Source organism: Lissotriton helveticus, chromosome 3_1 (genome assembly GCF_964261635.1).
Source record: "Lissotriton helveticus chromosome 3_1, aLisHel1.1, whole genome shotgun sequence".
In the NCBI taxonomy this organism is placed as follows: Eukaryota; Metazoa; Chordata; class Amphibia; order Caudata; family Salamandridae; genus Lissotriton; species Lissotriton helveticus.
The window spans coordinates 1,052,077,619-1,052,087,154 of record NC_136061.1 but is presented as its reverse complement, the minus strand read 5'-3'; positions in this window follow the sequence as shown (position 1 = coordinate 1,052,087,154).

Genomic DNA, 9,536 nt, shown 5'->3' with positions numbered 1-9,536 from the left:
TACTCAGTACTCACTACTCTGCACTCACTACTCACTATTCTGCACTCACTACTCTGCACTCACTACTCGCACTCACTACTCACTACTCTGCACTCACTACGCTGCACTCACTACTCTGCACTCACTATGCACTCACTACTCACTACTCTGCACTCACTACTCTGACTCACTACTCACTACTCTGCACTCACTACTCTGCACTCACTACTCTGCACTCACTACTCTGCACTCACTACTCACTACTCTGCACTCACTACTCTGCACTCACTACTCTGCACTCACTACTCACTACTCTGCACTCACTACTCTGCACTCACTACTCACTACTCTCTTCTCACTACTCTGCACTCACTACTCAGTACTCACTACTCTGCACTCACTACTCACTACTCTGCACTCACTACTCAGTACTCACTACTCTGCACTCACTACTCACTACTTACTACTCTGCACTCACTACTCTGCACTCACTACTCACGACTCCCTACTCTGCACTCACTACTCTGCACTCACTACTCTGCACTCACTATGCACTCACTACTCACTACTCTGCACTCACTACTCTGACTCACTACTCACTATTCTGCACTCACTACTCTGCACTCACTACTCACTACTCTGCACTCACTACTCAGTACTCACTGCTCTGCACTCACTATTCACTACTCTGCACTCACTACTCACTACTCACTACTCTGCACTCACTACTCACTACTCACTACTCTGCACTCACTACTCACTACTCTGCACTCACTACTCTGCACTCACTACTCTGCACTCACTACTCACTACTCTGCACTCACTACTCTGCACTCACTACTCTGCACTCACTACTCTGCACTCACTACTCTGCACTCACTACTCACTACTCTGCACTCACTACTCTGCACTCACTACTCTTCACTCACTACTCTGCACTCACTACTCACTACTCACTACTCAGCACTCACTACTCTGCACTCACTACTCACTACTCTGCACTCACTACTCACTACTCTGCACTCACTACTTTGCACTCACTACTCTGCACTCACTACTCTGCACTCACTATTCTGCCCTCACTACTCTGCCCTCACTAATCACTACTCTGCACTCACTACTCTGCACTCACTACTCTGCACTCACTACTCACTACTCTGCACTCACTACTCTGCACTCACTACTCTGCACTCACTACTCACTACTCTGCACTCACTACTCTGCACTCACTACTCTGCACTCACTACTCACTACTCTGCACTCACGACTCTGCACTCACTACTCACTACTCTGCACTCACTACTAACTACTCTGCACTCACTACTCTGCACTCACTACTCTGCACTCACTACTCATTACTCTGCACTCACTACTCACTACTCTGGACTCACTACTCTGCACTCACTACTCTGCACTCACTACTCACTACTCTGCACTCACTACTCTGCACTCACTACTCACTACTCTCTTCTCACTACTCTGCACTCATTACTCAGTACTCACTACTCTGCACTCACTACTCTGCACTCACTACTCACTACTCTGCACTCACTACTCACTACTCTGCACTCACTACTCACTACTCTGCACTCACTACTCTGCACTCACTACTCACTACTCTGCACTCACTACTCACTACTTTGCACTCACTACTCTGCACTCACTACTCTGCACTCACTACTCACTGCTCTGCACTCACTACTCTGCACTCACTACTCACTACTCACTACTCTGCACTCACTACTCTGCACTCACTCTGCACTCACTACTCACTACTCTGCACTCACTACTCACTACTCTGCACTCACTACTCTGCACTCACTACTCTGCACTCACTACTCACTACTCTGCACTCACTACACTGCACTCACTACTCACTACTCTCTTCTCACTACTCTGCACTCACTACTCAGTACTCACTACTATGCACTCACTACTCACTACTCACTACTCACTACTCTGCACTCACTACTCTGCACTCACTACTCACTACTCTGCACTCACTACTCTGCACTCACTACTCTGCACTCCCTACTCACTACTCTGCACTCACTACTCTGCACTCACTACTCTGCACTTACTTCTCACTACTCACCACTCTGCACTCACCACTATGCACTCACCACTCTGCACTCACTACTACTACTCACTACTCTGCACTCACCACTCTGCACTCACCACTCACTACTCTGCACTCACTACTCTGCACTCACTACTCTGTCCTCACTACTCTGCCCTCACTAATCACTACTCTGCACTCACTACTCTGCACTCACTACTCTGCACTCACTACTCTGCACTCACTACTCACTACTCTGCACTCACTACTCTGCACTCACTACTCACTACTCACTACTCACTACTCTGCACTCACTACTCTGCACTCACTACTCACTACTCTGCACTCACTACTCTGCATTCACTACTCTGCACTCACTACTCTGCACTCACTAATCTGCACTCACTACTCACTACTCACTACTCTGCACTCACTACTCTGCCCTCACTACTCTGCACTCACTACTCACTACTCTGCACTCACTACTCTGCACTCACTACTCTGCACTCACTACTCACTACTCTGCACTCACTACTCACTACTCTGCACTCACTACTCACTACTCTGCACTCACTACTCTGCACTCACTACTCTGCACTCACTACTCACTACTCTGCACTCACTACTCTGCACTCACTACTCTGCACTCACTACTCACTACTCTGCACTCACTACTCACTACTCTGCACCCACTACTCTGCACTCACTACTCACTACTCTGCACGCACCACTCTGCATTCACTACTCTGCACTCACTACTCTGCACTCACTACTCTGCACTCACTACTCTGCACTCACTACTCACTACTCACTACTCTGCACTCACTACTCTGCACTCACTACTCTGCACTCACTACTCACTACTCTGCACTCACTACTCTGCACTCACTACTCTGCACTCACTACTCTGCACTCACTACTCACTACTCTGCACTCACTACTCACTACTCTGCACTCACTACTCTGCACTCACTACGCTGCACTCACTACTCTGCACTCACTACTCTGCACTCACTACTCTGCACTCACTACTCGCTACTCTCTTCTCACTACTCTGCACTCACTACTCAGTACTCACTACTCTGCACTCACTACTCACTATTCTGCACTCACGACTCTGCACTCACTACTCTGCACTCACTACTCACTACTCTGCACTCACTACGCTGCACTCACTACTCTGCACTCACTATGCACTCACTACTCACTACTCTGCACTCACTACTCTGACTCACTACTCACTACTCTGCACTCACTACTCTGCACTCACTACTCTGCACTCACTACTCACTACTCTGCACTCACTACTCTGCACTCACTACTCTGCACTCACTACTCACTACTCTGCACTCACTACTCTGCACTCACTACTCACTACTCTCTTCTCACTACTCTGCACTCACTACTCAGTACTCACTACTCTGCACTCACTACTCACTACTCTGCACTCACTACTCAGTACTCACTACTCTTCACTCACTACTCACTACTCACTACTCTGCACTCACTACTCTGCACTCACTACTCACGACTCACTACTCTGCACTCACTACTCTGCACTCACTACTCTGCACTCACTATGCACTCACTACTCACTACTCTGCACTCACCACTCTGACTCACTACTCACTATTCTGCACTCACTACTCTGCACTCACTACTCACTACTCTGCACTCACTTCTCAGTACTCACTACTCTGCACTCACGACTCACTACTCTGCACTCACTACTCTGCACTCACTACTCTTCACTCACTACTCTGCACTCACTACTCACTACTCACTACTCAGCACTCACTACTCTGCACTCACTACTCACTACTCTGCACTCACTACTCACTACTCTGCACTCACTACTTTGCACTCACTACTCTGCACTCACTACTCTGCACTCACTATTCTGCCCTCACTACTCTGCCCTCACTAATCACTACTCTGCACTCACTACTCTGCACTCACTACTCTGCACTCACTACTCACTACTCTGCACTCACTACTCTGCACTCACTACTCTGCACTCACTACTCACTACTCTGCACTCACTACTCTGCACTCACTACTCACTACTCACTACTCACTACTCTGCACTCACAACTCTGCACTCACTATGCACTCACTACTCACTACTCTGCACTCACTACTAACTACTCTGCACTCACTACTCTGCACTCACTACTCATTACTCTGCACTCACTACTCACTACTCTGGACTCACTACTCTGCACGCACTACTCTGCACTCACTACTCACTACTCTGCACTCACTACTCTGCACTCACTACTCACTACTCTCTTCTCACTACTCTGCACTCATTACTCAGTACTCACTACTCTGCACTCACTACTCTGCACTCACTACTCACTACTCTGCACTCACTACTCACTACTCTGCACTCACTACTCACTACTCTGCACTCACTACTCTGCACTCACTACTCACTACTCTGCACTCACTACTCACTACTTTGCACTCACTACTCTGCACTCACTACTCTGCACTCACTACTCACTGCTCTGCACTCACTACTCTGCACTCACTACTCACTACTCACTACTCTGCACTCACTACTCTGCACTCACTATGCACTCACTACTCACTACTCTGCACTCACTACTCACTACTCTGCACTCACTACTCTGCACTCACTACTCTGCACTCACTACTCACTACTCTGCACTCACTACACTGCACTCACTACTCACTACTCTCTTCTCACTACTCTGCACTCACTACTCAGTACTCACTACTATGCACTCACTACTCACTACTCACTACTCACTACTCTGCACTCACTACTCTGCACTCACTACTCTGCACTCACTACTCACTACTCTGCACTCACTACTCTGCACTCACTACTCTGCACTCCCTACTCACTACTCTGCACGCACTACTCTGCACTCACTACTCTGCACTTACTACTCACTACTCACCACTCTGCACTCACCACTATGCACTCACCACTCTGCACTCACTACTACTACTCACTACTCTGCACTCACCACTCTGCACTCACCACTCACTACTCTGCACTCACTACTCTGCACTCACTACTCTGCATTCACTACTCTGCACTCACTACTCTGTCCTCACTACTCTGCCCTCACTAATCACTACTCTGCACTCACTACTCTGCACTCACTACTCTGCACTCACTACTCTGCACTCACTACTCTGCACTCACTACTCACTACTCTGCACTCACTACTCTGCACTCACTACTCACTACTCACTACTCACTACTCTGCACTCACTACTCTGCACTCACTACTCACTACTCTGCACTCACTACTCTGCATTCACTACTCTGCACTCACAACTCTGCACTCACTAATCTGCACTCACTACTCACTACTCACTACTCTGCACTCACTACTCTGCCCTCACTACTCTGCACGCACTACTCACTACTCTGCACTCACTACTCTGCACTCACTACTCACTACTCTGCACTCTCTACTCACTACTCTGCACTCACTACTCACTACTCTGCACTCACTACTCTGCACTCACTACTCTGCACTCACTACTCACTACTCTGCACTCACTACTCTGCACTCACTACTCTGCACTCACTACTCACTACTCTGCACTCACTACTCACTACTCTGCACTCACTACTCTGCACTCACTACTCACTACTCTGCACTCACCACTCTGCATTCACTACTCTGCACTCACTACTCTGCACTCACTACTCTGCACTCACTACTCACTACTCTGCCCTCACTACTCTGCACTCACTACTCTGCACTCACTACTCACTACTCTGCACTCACTACTCTGCACTCACTACTCTGCACTCACTACTCACTACTCTGCACTCACTACTCACTACTCTGCACTCACTACTCTGCACTCACTACGCTGCACTCACTACTCTGCACTCACTACTCTGCACTCACTACTCTGCACTCACTACTCGCTACTCTCTTCTCACTACTCTGCACTCACTACTCAGTACTCACTACTCTGCACTCACCACTCACTATTCTGCACTCACTACTCTGCACTCACTACTCTGCACTCACTACTCACTACTCTGCACTCACTACGCTGCACTCACTACTCTGCACTCACTATGCACTCACTACTCACTACTCTGCACTCACTACTCTGACTCACTACTCACTACTCTGCACTCACTACTCTGCACTCACTACTCTGCACTCACTACTCTGCACTCACTACTCACTACTCTGCACTCACTACTCTGCACTCACTACTCTGCACTCACTACTCACTACTCTGCACTCACTACTCTGCACTCACTACTCACTGCTCTCCTCTCACTACTCTGCACTCACTACTCAGTACTCACTACTCTGCACTCACTACTCACTACTCTGCACTCACTACTCCGTACTCACTACTCTGCACTCACTACTCACTACTCACTACTCTGCACTCACTACTCTGCACTCACTACTCATGACTCACTACTCTGCACTCACTACTCTGCACTCACTACTCTGCACTCACTACTCTGCACTCACTACTCTGCACTTACTACTCACTACTCACCACTCTGCACTCACCACTATCCACTCACCACTCTGCACTCACTACTACTACTCACTACTCTGCACTCACCACTCTGCACTCACCACTCACTACTCTGCACTCACTACTCTGCACTCACTACTCTGTCCTCACTACTCTGCCCTCACTAATCACTACTCTGCACTCACTACTCTGCACTCACTACTCTGCACTCACTACTCTGCACTCACTACTCTGCACTCACTACTCACTACTCTGCACTCACTACTCTGCACTCACTACTCACTACTCACTACTCACTACTCTGCACTCACTACTCACTACTCTCTTCTCACTACTCTGCACTCATTACTCAGTACTCACTACTCTGCACTCACTACTCACTACTCTGCACTCACTACTCACTACTCTGCACTCACTACTCTGCACTCACTACTCACTACTCTGCACTCACTACTCACTACTTTGCACTCACTACTCTGCACTCACTACTCTGCACTCACTACTCACTGCTCTGCACTCACTACTCTGCACTCACTACTCACTACTCACTACTCTGCACTCACTACTCTGCACTCACTATGCACTCACTACTCACTACTCTGCACTCACTACTCACTACTCTGCACTCACTACTCTGCACTCACTACTCTGCACTCACTACTCACTACTCTGCACTCACTACACTGCACTCACTACTCACTACTCTCTTCTCACTACTCTGCACTCACTACTCAGTACTCACTACTATGCACTCACTACTCACTACTCACTACTCACTACTCTGCACTCACTACTCTGCACTCACTACTCTGCACTCACTACTCACTACTCTGCACTCACTACTCTGCACTCACTACTCTGCACTCCCTACTCACTACTCTGCACGCACTACTCTGCACTCACTACTCTGCACTTACTACTCACTACTCACCACTCTGCACTCACCACTATGCACTCACCACTCTGCACTCACTACTACTACTCACTACTCTGCACTCACCACTCTGCACTCACCACTCACTACTCTGCACTCACTACTCTGCACTCACTACTCTGCATTCACTACTCTGCACTCACTACTCTGTCCTCACTACTCTGCCCTCACTAATCACTACTCTGCACTCACTACTCTGCACTCACTACTCTGCACTCACTACTCTGCACTCACTACTCTGCACTCACTACTCACTACTCTGCACTCACTACTCTGCACTCACTACTCACTACTCACTACTCACTACTCTGCACTCACTACTCTGCACTCACTACTCACTACTCTGCACTCACTACTCTGCATTCACTACTCTGCACTCACAACTCTGCACTCACTAATCTGCACTCACTACTCACTACTCACTACTCTGCACTCACTACTCTGCCCTCACTACTCTGCACGCACTACTCACTACTCTGCACTCACTACTCTGCACTCACTACTCACTACTCTGCACTCTCTACTCACTACTCTGCACTCACTACTCACTACTCTGCACTCACTACTCTGCACTCACTACTCTGCACTCACTACTCACTACTCTGCACTCACTACTCTGCACTCACTACTCTGCACTCACTACTCACTACTCTGCACTCACTACTCACTACTCTGCACTCACTACTCTGCACTCACTACTCACTACTCTGCACTCACCACTCTGCATTCACTACTCTGCACTCACTACTCTGCACTCACTACTCTGCACTCACTACTCACTACTCTGCCCTCACTACTCTGCACTCACTACTCTGCACTCACTACTCACTACTCTGCACTCACTACTCTGCACTCACTACTCTGCACTCACTACTCACTACTCTGCACTCACTACTCACTACTCTGCACTCACTACTCTGCACTCACTACGCTGCACTCACTACTCTGCACTCACTACTCTGCACTCACTACTCTGCACTCACTACTCGCTACTCTCTTCTCACTACTCTGCACTCACTACTCAGTACTCACTACTCTGCACTCACTACTCACTACTCTGCACTCACTACTCAGTACTCACTACTCTTCACTCACTACTCACTACTCACTACTCTGCACTCACTACTCTGCACTCACTACTCACGACTCACTACTCTGCACTCACTACTCTGCACTCACTACTCTGCACTCACTATGCACTCACTACTCACTACTCTGCACTCACCACTCTGACTCACTACTCACTATTCTGCACTCACTACTCTGCACTCACTACTCACTACTCTGCACTCACTTCTCAGTACTCACTACTCTGCACTCACGACTCACTACTCTGCACTCACTACTCTGCACTCACTACTCTTCACTCACTACTCTGCACTCACTACTCACTACTCACTACTCAGCACTCACTACTCTGCACTCACTACTCACTACTCTGCACTCACTACTCACTACTCTGCACTCACTACTTTGCACTCACTACTCTGCACTCACTACTCTGCACTCACTATTCTGCCCTCACTACTCTGCCCTCACTAATCACTACTCTGCACTCACTACTCTGCACTCACTACTCTGCACTCACTACTCACTACTCTGCACTCACTACTCTGCACTCACTACTCTGCACTCACTACTCACTACTCTGCACTCACTACTCTGCACTCACTACTCACTACTCACTACTCACTACTCTGCACTCACAACTCTGCACTCACTATGCACTCACTACTCACTACTCTGCACTCACTACTAACTACTCTGCACTCACTACTCTGCACTCACTACTCATTACTCTGCACTCACTACTCACTACTCTGGACTCACTACTCTGCACGCACTACTCTGCACTCACTACTCACTACTCTGCACTCACTACTCTGCACTCACTACTCACTACTCTCTTCTCACTACTCTGCACTCATTACTCAGTACTCACTACTCTGCACTCACTACTCTGCACTCACTACTCACTACTCTGCACTCACTACTCACTACTCTGCACTCACTACTCACTACTCTGCACTCACTACTCTGCACTCACTACTCACTACT